General features: G+C 42.6%; 1 protein-coding gene across 17 annotated transcripts in view; it reads right to left on the bottom strand.

The window, feature by feature from the left end:
- Positions 1–8771, bottom strand: part of PTPN13 (protein tyrosine phosphatase non-receptor type 13) — a 184377-nt gene extending 175606 nt beyond the window's left edge. For all 17 annotated transcript variants that reach the window (XM_043545414.1, XM_037896821.2, XM_043545416.1 and 14 more), the window contains exon 1: positions 8359–8771. The gene's annotated coding sequence lies outside the window, so the exon portion shown is untranslated. The remainder of the gene's footprint in view (positions 1–8358) is intronic.
- Positions 8772–26987: the final 18216 nt, after the last annotated feature.

Here is a 26987-nt window from a genome sequence, read left to right as displayed (position 1 = left end):
GGCAAATTCTACTGAGACTCTCTCTCAAAACAAAATCCCACTAGTCTCTGACATTAACACTTCAGCAATGTGAAGGGGCGGGGGAAGGGAAGAAGAGGAGAATTCATATAACTGTATTTACTATTATTCAGTTGGAAAAGGTTTTCTGCCAGGGTGGATTAAACAACATGTCATCTGCACAGCCTTAACATAATATCACAGTCAGACTACTTTATAATATGAAGAGTTCCTCGTCTGAGAGTTGTAGCCAGAACTGACTCTGGAATGTGAGGTAACTATGCTTGACCCAACTAATTTAATTCTAATGGTCTAAAAGACTTCCTCCCATATACAACACTGTCTCCAAGGGTACAGTGGAATGCTCCCTCCAGTGTCATTTTGGGTCTGCTCCTGTTCCCATACAATTCTATGGTGCAGGATTGAGCCCTTTGCTAAGCTGTTAAAAAGCAAGCCCTTATTTTATGCATAACAATAGATAATCAAGCATGAAGGAGGATTATCAATTTATTAGTAACACAGCAAATATGCTAAGACACAAACTGTCCATTTCCCCCATTAAAAAGCTAAATAACATGATGAGAAAAGAGACTCTGCAGTGTAAAATACTGGTTATAAACACTGTTTACTGAACTTTGAGTTGCAATTAGGTGAGTAAGTTTGATTAAACTGATTGATGGATTATTAGACTGTTCTAAACAATCCATGCCACCAACAAAAAAAATAATAATCCAGACAACAATTCAAGAAACAGTACTGCATGTTATGGCTTTGAAAGAAACAAAAGTGCTACTGACAAAACGTCACACAAATCATAAAAGTTTCAATTTCTACTACCGTGATCTCTGCAATTCTTAGATTTATATCCCAATCTCCTTTACGGTAAAGTCAAAATAAATGGTTGAGATTGACAGATGGTGAGAACAAGTAACAGATGTCCATCATTAATGTGCAATGCACATCCAGTTTATATTTTGATGAGTAATCCTTAGAAATAAAATACTAATTTTATTTCACTTTAGAGCTGTCGAATACATAAAATTATATCAAAATCTAAATTTTTCCATGAAGCCCTTCTGTAACACATTCAGGGATGAAGCTTACATCACAGAATAATTAAAATAGTTCATCACCTTGCCATTATGAACAGAAGTTCCAACTGAAATAAAAATGCAATAATGTCAACTATTTAATTCTATCAGGGCTAAAAGCAAAGCTTTACATTCATTTTCACTTCTATTTGAGGAAACATTATTTAAAATATATAAATAAATTTAAACAGAACAATAAAAAAGCTCTACACTACAATAAAATTAACACTGAACAAAAAGGGTTTAGTTATTATGAATTTTGTAGTTTACCACATATCAGCAATAAACTGAAGCACAGCTTCTGACTAATCTGATTTTTGGTAAATGTCTATCTTAATTACTCATCTACATTCATTCTCCTCTCTGACCTCACTGAAGTGTTAGTACAGGGATCATTACAGGTTTATTCATTTTTATACTCTCTACATAAACCAGTTACTCATATTTATATGAAAAATGGTAGATACTGTATCTGACCAGCATATAAATCCAGTTCAGAGAAGAGATTAATATTAAAGGGGAAAAACCCTCAGCTGGGCTGAGTATACAGTTAATCATTGGGAACCAGTTCCATTGCGCAAACAAGAAGTTTCAAATTAGAGTATCTATAATCTTCATGATAATGAGATAAGCCATGTTTTGTCCGCACACAGTAATAACTTAGAAAGCCTTATACTCAACTGCTGGTTCTTTTCTAAGCAGGATTTGATGGACTCTCCAATCCAAGAGCATAGCACTTTGTACTGTATTCAGATAAGGAACAGAAGGAAGAGTGTAGAACTGGCATGAAACTTTTAATGTATTGTATATCATGCCTTTTAACAATGGGGTAATATTAATTTTCATTCTACTGTGGACCACTTTGTGTACAACCCTGGTTTTCAACATTGAAGCTGAGAAGAATATACTGATGCCAAAGGGTCAACAAAAGGCAATCTTAATTAAAATAAAAGTTGTGTTACTGTTAAGATTCTAACTTTTTAAAAGAACATTTAGGACCTGATTTTCAGAATCCATAGTTTTAGACCGCGGGTTCTCAAACTGGGGGGTCAGGACCCATGGGGGGGTTCGCAAGGTTATTAAATGTCACTCTCTACCCCCAAAACTCCACTTCACCTCCAGCATTTATAATAGTGTTAAATATAAAAAAAAGTTTTTAATTTATAAGGGGTGGGGGTCGCACTCAGAGGCTTGCTGTGTGAAAGAGATCACCAATACAAAACTTTGAGAACCACTGTTTTAGACGGATTCCTAGTACCTAATGTGTTGGTGCAATCTGTCTGTTCCACATCTTAAGGAAATCAACTGTACCTGCAAAACTGCTTGTGAAAAAACAGGAGGCAGAGTTAAGGTCTCAGTCAAATATCAGACTCTTAAAAACTCAGGGCTGATTTTTGAGTTACCCTTCCATTAAATGGAAAAATAATATGTGAACATGATGTTTCTACTAAGTTATCCAATGTGAACTTTTGCCTCTGAATTGGCAGTCGCTTGGAGAGCCTACGTCCTCGCACTTGTATAGGTCTGAAGATCTCTTTCTTCCTTGAATGTGCAGAGAATTTACAGGGCGACCTTCCATTAGCTTTAACGAGATGCAATGAAAGATTCCTTGAGTGTTGTAAGCAATACTTGTGCTTCTCAGGGATATATTTAAAGTTCTGAGTTGCAGAACTGAGGATTATGTATAGCTCGACTTATAGTTGGGAGATGATTTACACCAAGTGAGTAGAGAGGTGTTCTTCACTAAGGTGCCAGATCTTCATTGTTGGATTGAAAATGAGCCCAAATATGCCCAACCCATACTTTCACAGCGTTGGGAAAGAAAGGGGAGAAAACAGGTGTGTTTCCTATTAAAGTTGTAGCACCAATTTCAAGTTTACAGCATGTCTACAAATCATCTAATTGTGCACAGGCAGAATAGCCGCCCAGGCAGTCTTTCAGTGCAAGACATTTTTTATACAATACTGGACAAGTTTAGATATGCCACTTCTGAGCTGCCTCTTCACAGGTATTCCCGGAAAAACATTAGATACAATAATCCAGTTTTAGAAGATAACATGAGCAGTCCATCTAAAGCTGTTTCAAATTATTTCTTTAAACAAGATTCAGTTCAGTAGAAGTTTCCTTCTAGAAGTTACCCCAAGGCAAGAGAGTAATATTCTATCCTAGACAAATATCCCTAATCTGGAAAGCTATTGATTCGGAGTTCTGACAATTGTAACACGCTTTTCTTCCTATGAAGGCAACAGTACACAGAACTTGAAAGAGATGTTATACTGAGTTTTTGCAAGAAAAATAATAGTTTTATCAGTAGTATGGTCTTGCGATTAACACACTGAACTGGAACTCTGAACACTGAACGTGGCCTTGGGAAAGTCTCTTCATATCTGTGCCTCAATTTCCCCATACATGAAATGGAATAGCTATTACTCCTTCCTTTCTCCTATCCATTATCTGAGTTGTCTACTTAGATCATAAGCTCTTTGGGACAGGCAACTTCTTCTGATATATGCTTGTTCAATACCGAGTCCAACAATGCCTGGATCAACTAGAAAGTACTGTAATACAAATAAACAACATTCATCCTGAGAATTATAGTGCATATTATTTAAATATAGAATGTTCTCCCTAGCTTTTCCCTTTAAAAAGTCACCAAGTACAGTTCTATTTTTATATCTTGTCCTCTAATTAGTACAAAGACAAGATAATATCTTTTATTGGACCAAAATCCGTTGGTGAAAGAGACAAGCTTTCACCCACCTTGTCCCTCTAATATCCTGGGACCAACATGGCTACAACACTGCCACAAACAACTTTACTAAGTATGTCAAGAGCCATTTCTAAGTCATGTTGGACTGATACATTACGTTTACCGAAATACATGTATGGAGAAGCAAACACAAGTTTGAAAACCAAAACCTTCTCACCTCCGTGATATTAGGTGTGAAGTTTTTTATGCTAACTAGGACAGAGCTCTATCACGAAAAGTGCCTTACAAATTTAAAGAACATATTACTGCCCTTGAACAGAAACCTGCTCGTTTGCCAAATCTGAAAGCATTCTAAGAGACAAGGATGCACCAAGACTACGCCTGCATCCTCACCATCTGCATAAGATTAGACAACATAAATACAGCCATACTGATTCTTTTTCTTCCTCCCCATCTGTATGTGCTAGCTTCTCTCTATTTTACTTTAGGTGGAGGTGAGAAACTCTTCTGTAAGAAATTCCACTCTTCCTTACAGTTGTGCACTGTTAATTAGTGGCTAACAGTGGTTAACACATTAACTTATTATGACATACATAGGTCGTTGTCCAACTTCACTTGTCCAATGGAAAGTGATAACCTAGAGTAATTGTTTACTGATACTTTCTCCATTGTTGTACAATACATTGAGACTTTCCTTGTTTCATTGACTGTCACCTCTCCTTTTGAGATACTAAAATTCAAATAGCCAATTCGCAATAAACTAAAAGATAGGCAGAGTTGTGTATAGAAGAGAGAGGGGTGTGCATTCAAAATGACCTATGGAATATATTGACAAAACCCTTCTGTCAGATCCACACCTGAAATGGCACTTTCCCTTCACTTCCAAGTAGAATATCTGAGACATGGCAGTCAGGCCAATACTTAATGTTTCTTCAGTTTGATCCAGCTAATAGTGAAATCAATGGGAGATGTGCCACTGGTATCGGAATTGGATCTCTTGTAAGATAGATATGCTAAAATCTACTCAAAAGTAAATCTTGCTTTCTAAGGGCCTGATCTGAATTTCATTTAAGCCAATGAAGGTTTTCTGATTAACTTCAGCAGGCTTTTGATCAAGCTCAAAAATCTGTTCCTGCAGTTGGAACCTCTGAGAGCAAATCCCTGCACAAGTATGGAGCACAAATGAAGTTCGAAATGAGATTGTTGCATACTTAGCTACAATGTATGTTCATAAGAATGGAAAAGGGACAGCCATATTGCAAACTCTTCAGCACAGGACCTTAAAGAGTTCCTAGCACAGGAGGACTCCAATCCTGACTAGAGCCTCTGGGCACTATTATAATAAACATATCTGAAAACTCTTTAACTTACTGTGTTGCCCAGAAGCCCCAGCAATTACAAAAAGCCTTAAATGTCTCTTCACCCAAGTTACTTATGCTATGAAAATGGGTTCCATAGAAGATCCTGCACAGATAGATAAAAATGGGACTAATTACTTACCTCCCTCACAGGAGTGGTGAGAGGTTAGGGCTTGCTAGACAAGATTTGGAAGGCACTTTAAAGATATATAGCACTGTATAAGTCCTAATTATTATTACTCATCCATGTACTCAGTTGTGGAGAAAAAAACCCTGTGCTGATTTGTTACCTCAGAACTGCAACCAGTTTCAGAGCTGCTTTGTAGCGCGCTTTAAAATAGATTCTTATCAGCAAGGCACTTGGAACCATTCACTGGTTATCTTTACCCCAACTTCAGATGGTTGCGAAGTCCTGTTGCGAAGGAAAAAAGCACATCTCCAAAATCGATCTCTTCCTTTCCATCACGACTGCCAAAATCATGTCTTCATAACCTCTCACCTTGGCTGAGAGACCCTCTTCCTTTCCCTGGCTTTCCTGTCACCCACCTCACTGTTTCTTCCAGGGCATGGAACTTCGACAATGGTAAATTAATGTTGCACTCAGGTTCTGACCATTCCACACTCCGTTTTTATAAGCCCACTTCATTGGTTCCACATCACTTAAACATGTATACATGCTTAAGTTTATATATTGAGAATAATCTTGCTGAAGTCAATGGAGTACTCCAAGTGTGTAAAGGTAAGCACATGCTTAAGCCTTTGCAGCATCAGGGCCTTACACTGCAAACTAGCTGGGGAAGATACCTGTCTTGTTTATGTTTACAATGTTGTTAGCATCCATTTGGGCGTTATTAAAAAAACCAAACATTAATATACCCATTTGTACCAGGAATGCTTGTTTATCACATAAACAAAAAAATGAGACAACACTGTTTGAAAAACGATTATACTTTTTTCATCAGTGTAAACAGAATTGTGCATCTTCAAAACAGCAAACCAAACCCCCAAAACCTACTTTTAAGATCATTTGTCTCTTACTGTCACTCTTGTCTTACTTTAAGACATTCTTATTTGTAAACAGTATTTGCAGAAAGACTGCACATGTGGCAGAGAAAAGAAGCAGGCAGGATAAAATACAAAAGCCTTACATGAAAGATAAATGGATGGGTAGACTTGCTAGCCATTCAGTGACAACACACTGTATTGCAACTGAACTACCAAACAAATCACTGTAAAAACAGCGTTAGTTTTTCTCCCATCAGTTGTTCTTATATAACAGTGGTTTTCAACCTGGGGTCTGCTGACTATGTCTAAGATTTCCAAAGGGGTCCACACCTCCATTTCAAATTTTTTAGGCATCTGCAAATGAAAAAAGGTCGAACCACTGTTACAAAAGAATATTACTGTTTAAACTGTTCTCTTATCTAAGATTTGGTGTTTATTTCTAGCTTGCTTATTTCTCAATTCCAGCTCCAGCTTCTTACAGAAGCCTCTTTAAACATATCCATTGTTTTCCAACCCAAAGATTTGTACAGAGAGGGAATAATATGACAGGCCTGATCCTGACATGGTGTTGAGCATGAAACTGGGGGTGCTTAGCCCCACCTTGTAGGATCAGATATTATATTAACTGAAATCTTTAACTTTCAAGTACTCATGTATTCAATGATAGCTTTTCCTCAGAACATTCCAACACCAGCAGAAAGTTTGGCATAATTGTATGGCATTGACCCACTTATACTGTACAATCACAATACATGCCATTTCAGGGATTTGGGAACTCATCATTGTTACCATCCTGGCTAGTTCTATAAAGAAGGACTTTTATATTTACTTTTCAGAATGTACACCCCAAGAAGGTGCCTAGACATAGATAATCTGCAGTCATCTTTATATCCCCAGTCTTCATGCCCTACATTTAATTTAGAGCCTGCCTACAAAAAACTGGTTCCCCAATACACAGGTGGGGTACAGAGAAGCACCTGATGGCTCCCTATGAAGTCACTGCCTTTGTTGTTTGAAACATGCCATTTTTAAAGAGAACGGCACAGTCTACAATATGAGAGAGATTATCCTGGGGTTTGCTGAGGTGTTGATCATACAGAGATAAAAAGCCAATGAAACCTACACTATTTCTCATCACAGGCCATTAGATTTACTCTTGATTTCTATCCCTCACCCGTCAAAAATGTGGATAGAGTTTAAGCAAGAATCTTCTCTTAAATAAGAAGTTTTTAACTTTTAGTGCCTTAAAATAAACCCTTCAGTTGTTCAGCTCTTACTGCAAATACACAGCAATTCCTCTGCTCCAGCTATGTACACTTACTGTTTTGAGAACCCTGAAGTCTAGTTTAACCCAGAGGTCTTTGGACAGGAAGTAATGGAAAAACAGCAATAATAATAAAACCACTTGCTTCATGTGGTGCTAGGCTCCCTCCTCCCAGCATTCTTCTCATGCGACACAGAATTTCCACAATCATTTCAGAAATTGGAAACAGACAGGGGCCTGCTATGTAGTCTCGAACACAGACAACTGGAGTGACTAATATGCACTGAGTTTTCCTATGCACAATAAGTTCTTTCTTTGCTGGAGTTTTCATTCACAAACTTAAGAATGTGCGGCCAGAATGACTAACACCAAAAGGAGCCTCATGCAAAACAAACAGGCGCGCACACACACACACACACACCCTGAAAATCCTGGTGAAACTAAAGAAAAATGTTCCTTACAGCAGAATAGCTTGTAAATATTCTCTATCACCCTCCCACACAGCCCAACCCTGGATCTTCCTCAGGAGGCAAGCTTGGAAGTCTCACTACTCCACAAACCACCGACTTGCACCCAGGCAGTTTGCTCGGTTTCTCCAGGGGGCTGCCTGTCCCCCGCCCCGCCCCCCAAGAGTGGCAAGCCTATCCATCTAGCCCGACACTTCCCCCTAAAACCAGAACTGGAGACAGAAAAAGCAAAGTCCTGCTACATGGCACTGGTCTACACATCTTCAAGGCACCATACACGCATAATTAAGAGTCATTATAATAATTAGAGAGGGGGGCCAGAGGAAAACCCATAAGCAAACACCCTCCCAAAGTCTGGGAAAGTTCAAGACCCAGATCCAAACTTCGCACCTGGAGTTCCTCTCTCATAACAAAGGGGGAGGGAAAAAACAAACCCCCAACAAACCCCAAGCCCACGCAGACTTACCCGCCGGTCTAGAGCCCCAAGCCCAGCGTGCAGGGGGGTGATGGAGACGAGGACCCTGAGCCTTCACCCTCCCCGCGCAGCGGCGCTGGCTGGAGTCTGCAGAAGAGCCCGGGGAGGGAGGCAAAGGGGAGCAGCAGCAGCATCTCCTCCAGCCCAGGCACCCCCGCTCCTGCCCGGCAAGGAGACGGCAGACAGCGCCGCCCGCTCGCCTCGCTGCAGCTCCCCGGCTCTGCCCTGTGGCCGCAGCCGAGACCCCGCGGCCAAGCCCCGCTGCCGCGGGACACCCCCGCCTGCCCCGCCCGGGCTGGTGCGCCTGCGAGGCGAGCCTAGTAGGGCTCCGGCGCTGCAACCATTGTAACGAGCGGCGGAGAGGCGGCCTCCCCCGCCGGCCTCTCGGTCCCTCCCTCCGGCCTCCGCACACGCCCCGCTCGCAGCGGAGCAGCCGCTGAGACTGGCTGGGCTGGGCTGGGCTCACCCCCTCCTCCCTCTCCCAGCCCGCTCCGTGCTGGGGCCCTGGCAGGTCTCGGCTGTCTGGTTACTAAGCCAACCTCCAGGCCTGGAGCTGCGCTGCCTGCCCCACAGGCAGGGAGGGAAGGTGCGGGGGGGCGCCCTCCCTTCCTCCCCCAGGCACCCCCTTGCCACCTGGGGGGAGAGAAGAAGCAGACACCCGGCTGAGGGAGGGCAGGGAGAGAGGATCCTTGCCTGGAGCCCCAGCCCGTAGAGGAGGAGGATTCCCAGGAACCCCGTCCTCCTGAGTGGGGGAAGTAGCCAAGATCTGCCACCGAACCCCATCCTTGGGGGGCTCGTGGGGGAGCGAAGGAGATGCCCCCCCCCCCAACCTATGCTCCCACAGTAAACCCTGTCCAGGGATACCGTCCCTTTAGCAGAAGTGGAAGGAAAAGGAACCCCCTGAGCTGGGAACCTCATAATTCTAAGGTGGGGCGGAAGGGAGGGAGAGGACCCAAGAGTTGGGTGAGGGAGCCTGTAACTTGAGGACAGGAGTATAGCTGGGCAGAAGGACCAGGCTATCCCTACCACGGAGGTCTAAGCTCCCAGCTGAGCGGCCACATTCTGCCACTGAGATCGGAGAAATCACACTACCATACCTCTCTGTTACCCAGTGTCCCATTTGCCACTTTTTAATAGGAGAGGGCAGTCTGATATTTATTTTTCATGCCTCCTCTTGTCCCATCCTCTTTGAGGGATGGCCTGTTTCCTTGAGGGTGGCTGGCTGCTGTTTTCTCCACGTTGTTTTCAGGGTTGTAGGACAGCAAGGTCTCCCCAGCTCCGCTTTGTTTTCCTACAGTATCAGAAACTAGAATCCATACGGGTCTATTTTACTGCACACGTAGTTAAGGTTGTGTGACACAGTTCGTTATAAGACCTCTATTTTCATTTGCTTATAAGTTTGCCAAACTTTAACTGTTCAGGTTGGAAATTTCCTTGCTGAGGGCAAGATTAGAGAAAAATATGTTGTTTTCCCAATTTTAAAGTAACTATTTCAACTGATTCGTTGAGAAGCTCTAGCATCTCCAAGCTTTGAAGCAGGTACTTGAAATTTGGCAGGGCATTGTCCTCATGACAGGAACATGCCTTTTGCTGTTCCTTTGAAAATCTGCCCAAACTTCAAGTTAAAGCCCCAGAACGATTTCAAGCCACACGTGCTCCATACTGACTTGTCGGAGTTTGGCAGCAAAATTATCTGAACATTCTGTTAGCACTGAGCATGCTCCATTCTTGCACAGATCCTACATGCCAACCAGAATGCACATGCACAGAGCAACTGAGCATGCTCCAGGCCGCAGCTGTACATGTGCAGCAGCAGGACTTCCATCCAGTTGCTCATTTTGGCAGCTGGGGGCCACTTGACAGCATGCAAGAAAAGAAGAATGCAATCTGGAAGCCTGGGAAGAGGGGTGAGGTATGGGGGTTTCAGAGTGGAGATCCAGAGCATGCAGTGTGCTGCTTGCGGACCAGGTGCCAGCCAGCTCATGCCAAGGCCCCTGGGCCTCACTGAACACTGACAAATGCATAACTGGAAACCAGTCTGGTCACCTGTGTGTTAGTATTGTTAAAACAGATATTAGAGTTACAAGAATGCATTTCGTGTTTAGACTTCATGAAGTGACTGTAGGATGCTACATGTGTTAATCTTACTTATAATATCTGTATCCCATCTTACAAGGTCATATTGAAATGTGCTCTGTTACTTTAAAAGTATTTGCTAAAACTGTAAAACCCCACAGTCAGGAGAGAAGCAATGCCAAGTGTGAAATACTAGTTTACCACAAGTGGTATCATCTCCTCTCCAACCAAAGAAGGCCTATAGACACCGGACAAACCATTGTGGAACATCAGTGGACAAAAGACTTTATAGATTGCTTCCTCCATGAAGAGGCTATGTGCACAGGCCCTTGTCCCACCACAGCTTGAATGCTGCAGGAAGGGCATAAAAAACCCTGTCAAGGAGGAATTGTTATCACTATGCAGCTTGGAATTGGAGAGGGCAATATTTGTAAGCATAAGCAAGGGATCCCTGAGTTGCTTAGTCCTAACTTACATATAGAGCTTGCATATTACAGGAGCGTCTATTACCTTTTGAAACCTAAGTCTGTAACGTGTGTGTGTGTGTGTGTGTGTAGGTTTACCTGCTTGAATGTTGTAAATAACTCACTTGTTTCTTTTTCTTAGTTAATCTTTAGTAGGTTTATTACAGGATTAGCTACAAGTGTTGTCTTTGGTTTGAGATGTAAAGTACAACTGAATGGGATATGTGACTGGTCCATTGGGACTGGGAGTAACCTGAATATTGTTGTGATTTTTGGTGTAAGGGACCATCTATCACAAAGGCAGGGTTGCGTGGGTGGCAGGATAGACCAGAGTGCCCAAGGCTCTGACTGTGACTTCATGTTAAGATTGTTTTAGTGCTTGAGCAGTTCACACTTGATACTTGGTTGGTGAAATCTAATTATAGAACACACAACCAGTTTGGAGTTTGTGTCCTGGTTTGTAACAGTCTGCCCTCAGGTTGGCACCCATGTTCGTGAGCCTCTCCAGTCAACGTGATGGGGCACAAAATCAAGAACTTGGAGCAGGAGCAGAGAGGAGCGGAAGGTGGGCAGGGATGGGAGAGGGGCAAGGGCAGGAACTGGGGTGGGGAAGATAGGTGCTTATGGGGTTGGGAGATTGGAATGAGGGATGCCTGAAGATGGGGCAGAAGGGTCTGTGCTCACCAGACTCACTCCCCACCAGAACCTGAAACTCCTAAATCTCTGTTTTTCTTTGCTGTCTAGCAAATAGCTGTGAAAGCCACTGTAAAAATGTGTTTCATTCCCTTGTTGTCTCGCTGGTCCACATATAGAATGATAACTACTGCTGATGCTGTTGCACAGACAACTTAATTCTCGCACTTCCTAGCTTTTGAGTATTTGACTTTGCAACCTTAACTTTTAAAGCAGTTTTTTAATGTAATATTGTATGGGCTCGCGGTCATTGTTAACTATTTAGAAATAAATGAGTATGATGTCTAGAGTGTCAAGGGAGTACAGCCTGGGAAGGGGGCATTAATCCCCACCCAAAGTGGGGATTTTAAGGAGGGCCTTTGTTTGATTTTTGCTAAAAGTAGCTGAACAACAATTAAACCAGAGATTCAAAATATTATACAAAACAAGCTTTCTACAAAAACAAAAACCCTTAAGCCAAAATTTCCAAAACTGGCCAGCTGAAGTCTAGTGAGAATAAAGGCTCCTTTCTCCTCCTCCCCACAATGTCTGCCACTTAGATGAATTTTCAGAAAGGGGGCTTTTTTTCCCCCTCTGTCCTGAATAAGAGCTCTGCTGTGTGAGTTATTTCCCACTCCCACTCTTGCTAGGATACTAGGTCCTCCTCTGAGGGATGGGGTGCCTGTGATGGCTCTCTTTTTTCAAGAAAACATGAGCTGACAGGAGCGAGGAAAGATGAGTGGATTAGAAAACTTCCATTTGTTTAAAAGGGACAATGTCAACGCAAATCTGATCCAAAATTTAAAGGTTTTGTAAAAATAAACTTTTACCCAAGGAAAGGCCAATATTTTTTTAAAGCATTCCCATGAGAACAGTAGTTTTATAACATGTAAACATGCTTTTGCAATAATTGTAGCTTTAAGAACAAGAGTGAAATGGACTTTATTTTCATTGTCCATGTTGAGAGAAATACAAAAAGGAAATAAGTGGCATAAATAATTAGGATTTAAAAAAAATGTTTCAGTTTCAGTATGTCCTCAGTAACAGATAAAGAAATGTGTTTACAATACAAGTTTTTTAAGTTGCTAGTGTCTCTTTCAATTTAAGGTCTCCCGAACATGCACCCTATTTACAGAAAACTCAACTGGACCTCTCAGCATCTTACACACAAGCTGCAAACTAGGGGAATGCTTTCTTTACTGAATTCAATTCTGGGCATTATATTATCAGAAAGATACTATGAAACTGAAGGGAGTGTAGAGAAGAACAACAAAAATGAGCAGGGGACTGAGGGATTGATTCACAAGGAAAGATGAAGAGTTAAATACAGAGTGGATAAGATTTTCAAAAGCAACTAGTGATTTTAGATGCCTCAATTTTTTGGTGCCCAGCTTCAGATACCTTAAGGATACATGATTTTCAGTAAGTGCTCAGCCTTCTTAACATCTATCTGGGATCCAAAATCACTGCTCACTTCTGAAAATCTTGGCTAGTTTGTATTGCTTGGCTAGATGATGAGCAGAGCATGGATGAACATAAGCTGACAAACATCTGAAGGGGGTAAACACCAAGTAGAGAGAGAGGAACTATTTAAGGCCCTGATACTAAAGTGAGATCCTTGATGCCAGTGGGGTGCCACACAAGAGCAAGGATCGATCCACGTGAATCCAATAATAGGGCCAGCGCCTACAATATATACAGGGATATCCTTAAGTCTTGAGATGAAATTAAGAAAGAAAATTTAGGATGAATATCAGGCAAAATTTCCTGACACTAAGATCTATTAGGCTGTGAAATATTCTCCCAAGAGAAGCAGAAGAAGCTAATTTGGTTGGGATATTTAAAGCTAGGCTTGTCAAAATACTAGTAAATGTACAATAGGAAATAACCCTACATTGGCATGGAGGTAGACCAGTCTAGGTAGACTAAGTCTTTTCCACATTCTAACTTCTGATTCTATCTTAATAAAGATTTTGTCTGGGAATTATACAGTGAAGAGTTAAATAACAGCAGCTGTTAAAAGGTTTAGGCAAGGGAGGAGATAAGAGTTGTTTTTATTTGAGATTTGAAATGAGATGAAGGGTCAGAGAGGCAGAGAAACACACAAAGGCTACAGAATGTTTCTAAGAAAAGGCTCTCACATCAAAATTGGCTAGATTGTATGGAGGGACAGAGGGGAGTCTAGACAAGTGGGGCGGGCAGCAGCAAGAGGATGTTTTGCACAAATTAGAATGTCACTACAATTCTGTAAGTGATGGCTCTTAAGTAACCAAATTTTTAAAGGGGAAACCAGCAATTTGAACTCTGAACCCTCTTCGACTTGCAGCACTGCAAAAGCAGAAAGCATTGTATTTAACGTCAGCACATCTGTTGTTTCACTGCAATATTGTGATTCAGTATCTTGTATGTAGGGCCAGATGTTGTTCCCATTGAACTCAGTGGGAGCTTCCCCTTTCAATTAATGGAGTAGGATTGGGCCTATAAATAGTAGCCTTACATTACCTTGTGACTTCAATATATCTTCACATGGTGATGAATACACCAAAAAAATCTTCTGATAAATTCTTTTGTATATTCTGTTTTTATTTTTAGCATGATGTATGCAGTGAAGATTATGGATCTGACAAGTGAGAGGTTGGAGTGGGTGGGCACAAGAATGTAGGTGAAAAATCAAAGGCACCCCCAACATGGCATGACTGGCCCTTTAAAATGAGTCGAGTTCAGCCTTGCCTGTGAGGTGACTGTTAACTCCCTGCTGATCCTGATCTGGTGACTCAATTACAATTAGTGATCCCAGCTGTGAAAGGGTCAGAGCAGGAAGAAAACTCAGTGAGGGAAGAGAGCCAGTAAAGAGGAATAATGGAAATTTCTTCTCTCCCGGAAGGGCCTCAGGAAGCTGGGTTGGAGAGAACCAAAGGGAGTGGGGTCGACTTTCGTGGGAGGGCTTGAAAGGCTAGGGAGTCCCCGGGGGAGGGCTGGCAGTGAGGAATCCCGCTAAGAAGCAGGGCCTCCAGGGAGATATGTCCTGGAAGGCAGTGTTCAGCTAAAGGAGCAGAGAAGGAGTTATACAGTCCGTGGGAAGAGCAGGGAACTTCAGTATAACCCAAGAGGTGCAGAAAAATAATTTGTTTAGACATTTATTTGGATTTTCAGTTGTCCTCTGCTACCTTGGAAGAGGTCTGAACTTAAAAAGCAACCTGGCCAGAGGGCTCCGTCATGGAATGTGTAGCTAAACACAGGCTATTGCAAGGCCAAATAAGTGGGTAATGGGGTGCTGGAGATGAAGACCCCTGCAATGTCAGGCTCTAATACCAGGAGGTGCTGTGGCAGAGAGTGGAACTGCCTACAGCAGTGGCTCTCAACCTTTCCTGACTACTGTACCCCTTTCAAGAGTCTGATTTCTCTTGTGTACCCCCATCTTAAAAACTTACAAAATCAGACATAAATATACAAAAGTGTACAGCACACTGTTACTGAAAAATTGCTTTACTTTCTCATTTTTACCATATAATTATAAAATAAATCAATTGGAATATAAATATTGTTCTTACATTTTAGTGTATAGAGCAGTATAAACAAATCATTGTCTATGAAAATTTTAGTTTGTACTGGCTTTGCTAGTGGTTTTTATGGAGACTGTTGTAAAACTAGGCAAATATCTAGATGAGCTGATATACCTTCCTAGCCATGAAGACCTCTGAGTGCCCCTAGGGATACACCTGGTTGAGAACCACTGGCCTACAGGACCTGATCTGGCAAAGTATATAAGCACAGGAGTGGTCCCACTGAAGTCACTAGGACCACCCATGTGCTTATCATAGTATCATAGAACCATAGAATATCAGGGTTGGAAGGGACCTCAGGAGGTCATCTAGTCCAACCCCCTGCTCAAAGCAGGACTGATCCCCGACTAAATCATCCCAGCCAGGGCTTTGTCAAGCCTGACCTTAAAAACTTCTAGGGAAGGAGATTCCACTACCTCCCTAGGTAACGCATTCCAGTGTTTCACCACCCTCATAGTGAAAAAGTTTTTCCTAATATCCAACCTAAATCTCCCCCACTGCAACTTGAGACCATTACTCCTTGTTCTGTCATATGCTACCACTGAGAACAGTCTAGAGCCATCCTCTTTGGAACCCCCTTTCAGGTAGTTGAAAGCAGCTATCAAATCCCCCCTCATTCTTCTCTTCTGAAGACTAAACTTCCCCAGTTCACTCAGCCTCTCCTCATAAGTCATGTGTTCCAGTCCCCTAATCATTTTTGTTGCCCTCCACTGGACTCTTCCAATTTTTCCACATCCTTCTTGTAGTGTGGGGCCCAAAACTGGACACAGTACTCCAGATGAGGCCTCACCAATGTCGAATAGAGGGGAACGATCACGTCCCTCGATCTGCTGGCAACGCCCCTACTTATACATCCCAAAATGGCATTGGCCTTCTTGGCAACAAGGGCACACTGTTGACTCATATCCAACTTCTCGTCCACTGTAACCCCTAGGTCCTTTTCTGCAGAACTGCTGCCGAGCCATTCGGTCCCTAGTCTGTAGCGGTGCATTGGATTCTTCCGTCCCAAGTGCAGGACTCTACACTTGTCTTTGTTGAACCTCATCAGAGTTCTTTTGGCCCAATCCTCCAATTTGTCTAGGTCCCTCTGTATCCTATCCCTACCCTCCAGCGTATCTACCACTCCTCCCAGTTTAGTGTCATCTGCAAACTTGCTGAGGGTGCAATCCACACCATCCTCCAGATCATTTATGAAGATATTGAACAAAACCGGCCCCAGGACCAACCCTTGGGGCACTCCGCTTGATACCGGCTGCCAACTAGACATGGAGCCATTGATCACTACCCGTTGAGCCCGACAATCTAGCCCGCTTTCTGTCCACCTTATAGTCCATTCATCCAGTCCATACTTCTTTAACTTGCTGGCAAGAATACTGTGCGAGACCGTGTCAAAAGCTTTGCTAAAGTCAAGGAACCACACGTCCACTGCTTTCCCTTCATCCACAGAGGCCAGTTATCTCGTCATAGAAGGCAATTAGATTAGTCAGGCATGACTTGCCCTTGGTGAATCCATGCTGACTGTTCCTGATCACTTTCCTCTCCTCTAAGTGCTTCAGAATTGATTCCTTGAGGACCTGCTCCATGATTTTTCCAGGGATGGAGGTGAGGCTGACTGGCCTGTAGTTCCTAGGATCCTCCTTCTTCCCTTTTTTAAAGATGGGCACTACATTAGCCTTTTTCCAGTCATCTGGGACCTCCCCCTATTGCTATGAGTTTTCAAAGATAATGGCCAATGGCTGTGCAATCACATCCGCCAACTCCTTTAGCACTCTCGGATGCAACGCATCCGGCCCCATGGACTTGTGCTCGTCCAGCTTTTCTAAATAGTCCCGAACCACTTCTTTCTCCACAGAGGGCTGGTCACCTTCTCCTCATGCTGTGCTGCCCAGTGCAGTAGTCTGGGAGCTGACCTTGTTCGTGAAGACAGAGGCAAAAAAAGCATTGAGTACATTAGCTTTTTCCACATCCTCTGTCACGAGGTTGCCTCCCTCATTCAGTAAGGGGCCCACACTTTCCTTGACTTTCTTCTTGTTGCTAACATACCTGAAGAAACCCTTCTTGTTACTCTTAACATCTCTTGATTGCTGCAACTCCAGGTGTGATTTGGCCTTCCTGATTTCACTCCTGCAAGCCCAAGCAATATTTTTATACTCATCCCTGGTCATTTGTCCAATCTTCCACTTCTTGTAAGCTCCTTTTTTGTATTTAAGAGCAGCAAGGATTTCACTGTTAAACCAAGCTGGTCGCCTGCCATATTTACTATTCTTTCTACACATCGGGATGGTTTGTCCCTGTAACCTCAATAAGGATTCTTTAAAATACAGCCAGCTCTCCTGGACTCCTTTCCCCCTCATGTTATTCTCCCAGGGGATCTTGCCCATCAGTTCCCTGAGGGAGTCAAAGTCTGCTTTCCTGAAGTCCAGGGTCTGTATTGTGCTGCTCTCCTTTCTTCCTTGTGTTAGGATCCTGAAGTCGACCATTTCATGGTTACTGCCTCCCAGGTTCCCATCCACTTTTGCTTCCCCTACTAATTCTTCCCGGTTTGTGAGCAGCAGGTCAAGAAGAGCTCTGCCCCTAGTTGGTTCCTCCAGCACTTGCACCAGGAAATTGTCCCCTACATTTTCCAAAAACTTCCTGGATTGCCTGTGCACTGCTGTATTGCTCTCCCAGCAGATATCAGGGTGACTGAAGTCTCCCATGAGAACCAGGGCCTGCGATCTAGTAACTTCTGCAAGTTGCCGGAAGAAAGCCTCGTCCACCTCATCCCACTGGTCTGGTGGTCTATAGTAGACTCCCACCACGACATTACCCTTGTTGCTCACACTTCTAAACTTAATCCAGAGACTCTCAGGTTTTTCTGCCGTTTCATACTTGAGCTCTGAGCAGTCATACTGCTCTCTTACATACAGTGCAACTCCCCCACCTTTTCTGCCCTTCCTGAACAGCTTATATCCATCCATGACAGTACTCCAATCATGTGAGTTATCCCACCAAGTCTCTGTTATTCCGATCACATCATAATTCCTTGACTGTGCCAGGACTTCCAGTTCTCCCTGCTTGTTTCCCAGGCTTTGTGCATTTGTATATAGGCACTTGAGGTAACCTGCTGATCGCCCCTCTTTCTCAGTATGAGGCAGGAGCCCTCCCCTCTCACACGTTCCTGCTCGTGCCTCCTCCCGGTATCCCACTTCCCCACTTACCTCAGGGCTTTGGTCTCCTTCCCCTGGGGAACCTAGTTTAAAGCCCTCCTCACTAGGTTAGCCAGCCTGCTTGCGAAGATTCTCTTCCTTCTCTTCGTTAGGTGGAGCCCGTCTCTGCCTAGCACTCCTTCTTGGAACACCATCCCATGGTCAAAGAATCCAAAGCCTTCTCTCCAACACCACCTGCATAGCCATTCGTTGACTTCCACGATTTGACGGTCTCTACCCAGGCCTTTTCCTTCCACGGGGAGGATGGACGAGAACACCACTTGCACCTCAAACTCCTTTATCCTTCTTCCCAGAGCCACGTAGTCCACAGTGATCCGCTCAAGGTCATTCTTGGCAGTATCATTGGTGCCCACGTGAAGAAGCAGGAAGGGGTAGCAATCCAAGGGCTTGATGAGTCTCGGCAGTCTCTCTGTCACATCACGAATCTTAGCTTCTGGCAAGCAGCAGACTTCTCGGTTTTCCCGGTCGGGGCGGCAGATAGATGACTCAGTCCCCCTAAGGAGAGAGTCCCTGACGAGCACCACCCGCCTCCTTCTCTTCTTAAAGTTAAGCATGTGCTAAGTGCCTTGCTGGATCTGAACCTAGATTTCCAAGCATAAACTCGAAGTGGTTGGAAGCACATTGTGACAGTGTTCAACATAAGGACACTTTCAAGGGTTTTAGCCAATTTCTGCTGTAATAGAGGCCAATTTCTGCTTTGAGATATACATTCTCAAATCAGTTTGAAGGCAAGGGGGGTAAATTCTTGCCTTATGTCTTTCCTAATGAGCCCTTTTTTTCAGAGCTGTGTTTACCGAGGTCGGTTTTGTCTTGACACACAAACATTGTCTAAACTAGATAACTTTTACAATTTTCACTGTTGCTAAAACCAGTTAAGCTGCATTGATGTTAGCAGTACGGGGAACTCCCATTCTCAAAGAACTGTCAATGTTTTCCCCCATTCTCTTTCCTCCCTAACCCCCAAAACTACAGTAGGGATAAATCTGGCCCATTGGATTTGAGGTAGTGGTGAGATGTTCAGGAGGACATATCTGACATATATTTGTCAATATCGGACAACGCAAAGGATTAAAAGATCAAAAGGGGAAGAGGTAGATATGAAGACATCAGGGTAAAGGTGATAGCTGAACATTAAATGGATGAAATCTCCCCAGAAAGATAGGCCTAAAGACAGAGTTTTGGGAAACCCTATCAGGCAGTCACAGAACGGAAGAAGTAGAACCCCTGAAGGAAATGTTAAAGGAGCTGTCGGAGTTGCAAAAGAAGAATGAAGAAAGTAAATCTAGTACTTTGAAAACCCAAAAAGGATAGGGAGACCTGTAGCGAGGTGGTCTGGTTCTCTGCCGCCCCAGAGAGGGACGAGCCTCTCTGGACGCCAAAGTGGGCAGAGCCAGCGAACCCTGCACCCGCCCCTCAGAGGTCAAGGAGCAGGACCGGAAGTATAAAAGCCCGATCCCAGAGCTCAGTTGAAAGACAGCCACCGGAAAGGCCAGAAACATGTGGCAGAGCTCCCAGCTGGGAGACCACGGTGATCAGCGGCCGACCCGAGGACTGGCCAGACCAGCCAATGCCTGATGCTAGCCTGAGCCCAGAGATGCTGCCAAGCTTGCCGTTCGCCAGTTACCCCGAGGAGCCCATGGTGTGTGACCCCTTGGAGGACGCGGGCCAGATCCAGGTACCTCTAGATGGGGAGGTAGGAAGGAGCCTGGGGGCAGCCGACCCTAGTTAGGTTGCAACACTGCCAGAGCCAATGTCAGTGTGTTGCAGCCAGGAACCCCACTGACACAGCAGTGGGTCTTCTGCCGCTGCTAGGGCCCAGGGCTGGGAGGCAGTGGAGTAGGTGGGCCTGCATCCCCCCTGCCACCCATCTCGTGGGTGGCCGTCTCCCCCTCTCCCAGGCTGCTTGGAGCCAGGAGCCTGGGTTTGCTAGTGAACTGTTTGCTCAGCCCCTGCCTGAGGGCCTGAGCTACTGACTGTTGGCCCTGCAGCCAAGCTAATTCCCCGATACACCTGACAGAAGTAGCGAAGTGGTCTGGTTCCCTGCTGCCCCAGAGAGGGACGAGCCCCGGCCGAACATGCTTACAAGACCCCATATAGAAGCACGAATGTAATGAATACTAAGCAAAATCTCTTCTATCCTAAGATAAATTGGAATCACAAACCCCAGAGAGAGACAGAGCCAAAATTCTAGTCTTGGTTTCACTAAAGTAAATCCAGGGTAACTTCACTGAATTAAGTGGAGTTACTCCAGATTTATACTGATGTTGCAGAGACCAAAATCTGGTTGATATATAGGGCAATTATTGTTTTCCTTATTAACTCTGCTATCTACTAACACTTGCACATGTACCTAGATTTATGACAAGCTCAGAATTCTCTCGAACTGATTCCCAAACTTTGTCTCCTGAAAGTCTCTTGAAACTTTGTTGCTTTGTCTCCTGAAAGTCTGTGTATAATCTTAAATGGGAGTAAATCTTTTAAAAATATACTTCATATTTTGGTGTACTTGTTACATAAAGAAGAGTCATTCAAAAGAGCCAGTACCTAGATAAGACACAGACAAGACTGGCATATTTAATCTACTACACAATTTTATCTAATGAAACAAAACTAATGTAATCAAATTGAGTGGACTGAGGGACCGATCTCATAACTAGTTATATCTGCCTATGCAGTTAAATCTATGTTGTCTTACTTGAGGTGAATGCCTTTTAACTTGATGAGACTCCATGTAGGATATAAGTCATAATAACTCTCTTTGGGATCAAACATTTATTTTTGAATTACTCCTGTCTCCCAAAGTTACACTATAGCTTTCGTAATGAACATCACTGATTAGTTTTAGTTTCAGGCTTTTTAAATGGAGTGTCTTAAAGAAGCTTTAAAAAAAAAAACCAGAACTCCTAGTATAGAATTGTTGCTGTGGGGAAGGAAGCAGGTTGTGGTGGCAAGCTCTCTGATAAAAGGGGCAGGGAATTACTGTAGTAGTTGTACCTCTTGGTTCCTTTCTTATCCATCACACAGAAATTATTTTACTGCATATCTAGTATAATATTTAATGTTTATCTTGAGGGGTTTTAGGATTGATTTTATCTATTAACATAAGCTTACATTGCCTCAAATTTTTCCACTGCTAAATTAAGTTATTATTGTGGGGTATCCAATTTTACATGGAGGCCTGAGGGCATTTTTCAGGGAATCTTAGTCCTTTTCACCACATTTTAAATATCAAAGGGGAGAAAATTAGGTTACTGGCTTTCACATAAATTTATTTCCTGATTGTCTAAGTTAATTAATCAACTGTGGCATTACACTATCTGTTTTATATCTTTTCCTTTAGCCTTTGTGGCAGACGTTTAAATGTGTACTGCAGACAATGCTGTGGTATCTTTTGTTGTTGCTTTGTTGCTGGGCCAAATTTTCACCCTCCGATACATTGACTTCAGTGGGAGTTATACAGTTAGATCTGTGGACAGAATATCACCATTTATTTGATTGATTATATACATTGGATTTTAACTTGTATTATTGTTGGAAACCTCTTCCCTAGTTTGTGGCTTTAGTGTCTCTCTCATTCTCTCACACACACACTTTCCATTAATTTATAATGCTTATTAACCTTGATGAGAAATGACTATGTATCCCCTATAAATAACGAAGAATTCACTATGGAAGCATGGTGTTGACATAGTTTCTTCTTTCGAAAAAGGACAAGTCAGATAGTTAGATCCACTCTAAAGGAAAGGCTTGGTAGTCCATGGGCATCAGTTATAACTGACTTAATCCCTATTAACTCAAGTTCCATATTTGCAGGTACTCCTAATTTCAGTTTCATTCATATTATTTCCTTCACTATTCTGGATTTAAAAGTCACACCCTTTTTGCCATGCAACTGTGGAGGCCTTTATTTGGAAAACTACCTTATTTAAATCTCAAGGGTTTCATTGGTTCACATCTTCTGTACGGTATAACAACTAGTTTCTGCTTTGAAATAGACTCCTTAGTTGGCATGTTTGGATACTATAGGGCACTGCATGCATAAAGCATTTAGGGATACATTTTCAAAAGTGCTCAGCATCTTTACCGCTCTCTCTGCTTCAGCAGAGAAGAGGGAGCACTGCTTTCCCCTTAATGGAACCCCTGATTGTGAAACTGATTCCATACTCTTCCTTCTCGCAGAGTTATTGCATGTAGTCAGATCTAAGTGGCTTTCCCGAGGAATTAACTTTGTTGAGCTTTTCATAGCATAGTCAGTGTCTTGACATCTAAGGGATGGGAAAGAGCAGAGGAATTGGTAAGGCTCTTGAGCTTTCATTTCTGTTGGTGCAAGAAATCTATTTAAAATGACATTCATAGAAACTCTATAAATTGTGTTTAAATCATGTTTTCATGTATAAGTGAAAAATAGTTATCTAACTTATCCCTGTTTCTCATGCTGTGGCTTGTTCGCTTTCCTCTCATCTTACAAGATTCATCACTTGGTGAAGAGTGATAGAAGAAACTGCTTTCCCAGGAAAAGCCTGTTTTCCGTGCATGAAATATTTTATAAGGGGGAGGGAAATCAACTACACAACATGCTTTGGTAGTAAATCATAACCACACTGCCAATGATGGCTGGGCAATAAAGTATATAGGGATGTTATTAGTGCAATGAACCCATTAGCTGGAGCATAATAATGTATGACGCTAATAATGACTTTCATATAATTACAGGAAGATGAAATCCACTTGAGGTCAGAATAGAGAAACTGCTTTCATTCTGAGAGTAAAATATTGGCATAAATTTTTCTTCCTAAATATTGTTTAACCATGATGTTAGCCCTGTAGAGGTTGCATACATTTATATAGACGTATGAAGATATCTTGACTGATTTCAACAGTATTACCAATAGACTTTTACTTGGGTGGGGGCAGGGTGGTAGTTTATTTTTCTGTGGGCACTTTATTAAGCAATAGGAAACAGAAGGTATTTTTTCCTCTGCTATTGCCCTTGGACCAACTGGAACGTTTCACTAATCACGGTTTTCCTCACTGAAGGTACTTGTTAGGGGAAGCCTCCTCTTTACCACTCCCTTCTCCCCACCAAATCTTCATGATACATGGGTCAGGAGTTTCTCTTTCTCTAGCCAAGATAATCTCACCCCTTTCCACATTCCGTCTCAGTGAATGTCCCCAAAAAGCCAGCACTTCAGGATTGGGGGGCTCAGTGTCCCAGAATGTACAGTGCAGCTAGCAGAGACAGCCAATAATAAACGTCTCTGATACCAGTGATGATAGGATGTGAACTATTCTGCATTGTGTACTTCTGCCCTCTTAAAGCTATAGTGCACATTCCTCTGTATAACGTGACTGTTTTCAGCCAGTGATGAAACAGGAAAACTGAAGAAGCCTAATCTAGGTACATCTGTGTAAGAGTGTGTGTGTGTGTGTGTAACTATATCAAGTATCCCCATAAGCAATTTGGGGAGTATCCCTGTAATCAGTATTTGGCTGGCAGTCTGGAAAATGTCAATTCTATAACGGTTCAAACAAGTGACTTTCATATTAAAAAAATGTCGAATTTTGTCTTGGAAGTCTCATACATGGAGGTAGAGAGCAACTACTCTGCATTCAGCCATTAGAAAAAAAAATGGAAGCATTAAAAAAGTGAAGGAAAAAAACCCCACTTTGAAGGCCAGAGGCGCTGGACAGTGTCCTGTATCAGTCTTCTTCCTGGAAATATTATTTTCAGGGAAATGCACATTAAGTACATTACTATCACATTTAACACTGGCTTATCTGGTTTCATCTGACAGTTAAATGAAGCTTAAAATAAGTTCTTTATAAAGATATGTTGGCATGTTCCACTGGATCTGATGCTGACTTAAACCATTAGCTGGCCACATTTGGGGAAGAGTCTTTTGTTCACTACAGGAAGCAATCTGGAGTCAACAACTTCCCGTTCAGCTGGTAGATAGTCATTGTGGAAAGAATCATCAAACTGAGACCCCACAAAGCAAACTCAAACACATTCTATGCATGCACACAACAAAATATAAAGTAATACACCTGTCAGTTTACTTTCAACTGACTTCCTGTTTAACTCATCATTACTGGGTAACACTAGTAATATTGTTAGAAATTACGCCAGTGGAGGAAACTGTTATGGAACAACACTTTCGAGAGCTGAATCCACAGGAGCATGAGGAGTAAAATGTGCACATTGTGGTGCAGTAGTTACTTGAAAAGGAAACTTGAAGAGTTTCTCATGTTACACTTCAAAGGGGGGAATGAAATTTCCAGTAGTAATAGGGTAGTAAACCCTTTAGTTTGTGAGGAAGCTAATGGATGTCACTGTGTTTGTGCGTGGGTTTTTATTTTATTTATTTATTTATTTTTAGAAGCTGCCTGATGACAGTAAGAGCAGCAGTATGTTTGTAACTAGGTCTAGCATGTTTGCGTACATTAAATAAGTACTGTTACTTTGGACTCAGCTGTACCCATGTGATTTTTGTCATCCTTTTTTAAAAGCAAAAGACACAATACCCTTTAACAGTGATCAGTTTTAATATAAATTGGGAAAGTGTAACAGTAATACCTGTTTAAATCTAATTTAAATCTCAAAATTTGCTGAACTATGTTAGAGGTACACAGAAAACAAAATATTCTCTATCGGTTAGAACTGGGAGCTGAGAATTGAGTCTAGATCTGCTCCAACCATCCGAAGTGTTTAGCTAGTGAAATTCGCCTCTTAGGTTTGTGAATTCTCTGTGTGGAGTGGAACTTATTCCTTTTGTGGAATTGTTCAAAGAACAATCATGGTAAAGGGGCTTCAGTCTGTGTATTTCTCATGAATATTCACAGCAAGTATAGTTAGACTATTCAATATTTTGAATTTACTAGTCAAGCTGTGACAGTCATCTAAGTATGGCATGGTTGCTGTTGCAAGATTGGATAACCTAACTTTCCTGGCCAAAAGTAGATTTGTTTAGTAACTAACCAGACAGTAGGGCTCCAAATCTGCCTTCAGTGACATGTATATGGACAAAATTTCATTCATTGACCATGCCAGAATCAAAATGGAAATCAGAATTTGCAAAAATGTTTTGAATACTACTTTCTCTCTAAAGGTAGAATTTCCCTCCAAAATTAAACGGGCCTGAAGCTCATGGAAGGTTATATTCAAGTTTAAGGTCTGATGACCGTTCAAGGCTAGGCATTAAAAGTTTATATAGGAATTCAATTCCACTGAAAAGGGGAGATTCCTAATGGGGCATACAGTGCTTGAGAGCTACCATGACTACAGACAAGATACCAGACTTAATGTATAATGGGTCTCATCTAAACCCCTAGAAGCAGGGACTTGCATGGGGGGGGGGGGAAGCAGGGGCATCTCCCCCCCCCCCCCAATAATCGGAGTGCACAGAACTCCTCTGGCTCCATGGCCATGGTGGGGAGAGAGAGAGAGAGAGAGAGAGAGAGCTCCTCTGGCCCTGGGGTCGTGGTAGGGAGAGAGAGCTCCTCCAGCCCCGGGGCTTCAGTGGGGGCACTGAACTCCTGCAGCCCTAGGCCGGAGGAGCTCACTCTCTCTTCCTGCCATTGCTCCAGGGCCGGAGGAGCTCTGTGAGCCTGCTGCAGCCAAGTACCCATTGGATACATTTCTTCGGATGGCTCCACAGCACATGGATTTTTGTTGAAAGGGTGATTGTACTGCTATTTATTTCTATACATATGATGTACGTTCGTGTGTTGCTATGGTGTAATGTGTATAATACGTCTGTGTTTAACATGCCCCTCCAAAAGCAGTCAAATTTAAGCCCCTGCACATGCCCCTTCCTAGAAGTCAGTGATACCACTTCTGGTAGCACAAACACATGACAAATGTGACCATGTGTAGCCACATCTCTTAGTGAACTGCTGAAAGTTGCTCACACACTGCTGTGGTGAGTGCACTATAAGAACATATGTTGAATGGCTTATGAGTGTAGGCTCTTAGGTAACATATAAACAAATGTTATATTTCTTCTCCTTCTCAAAAATTCTGTACAATTGCACTTGTATTCAGGCAGGCAGGCATTAAAGGTGAAGCAATACAAAATAGCCCCAATAATGTTTTTAAAAATTCTTCTACTGTGGAAAACTTGCATGGCATGGTTATTGTAATTTTAAATGCGGTATATATAAATGGTATGATGTGCAGATTTTTATTAGCACTCATTTGGGAAGTCAGCTTTACCCACATTTGGTCCATCTCGATTCATGACAAACCTTTATACACACCATCATGTCTGCTAGGTTCTGAGCTGATGTGAACTGGCATTGCTCTACTGGATGTATTGGAAGTTGTGCCAATTTGTAGCAGCTGATTTATAAAGTATATAATGTTATCAGTTTTATAACTTAATTGCTTGAAACTTGGTGCCATCTTTTGCTCTTCAGAGCATATCACCTACCTTATACTGCTTGATTTTCTGATCTTGTAAAGTTCCTTTTCTGCTAATATAACCTACTTGTCTTGATTACTTCACTCTTCTCATCTATAACCTTCCTATATCTCTGTTCCGTTTCAAGAAGTCTAGAATTCTGTGGCCAAATGGTTCTCTTTGTTCCAGGAAGTGGGATGAGATCACCCCATTCTTGGTCACATTCTTATCCAT

Source organism: Chelonia mydas, chromosome 4 (assembly GCF_015237465.2).
Source record: "Chelonia mydas isolate rCheMyd1 chromosome 4, rCheMyd1.pri.v2, whole genome shotgun sequence".
Lineage (NCBI taxonomy): Eukaryota > Metazoa > Chordata > Testudines > Cheloniidae > Chelonia > Chelonia mydas.
This window is presented reverse-complemented; position numbering and strand designations above follow the sequence as displayed.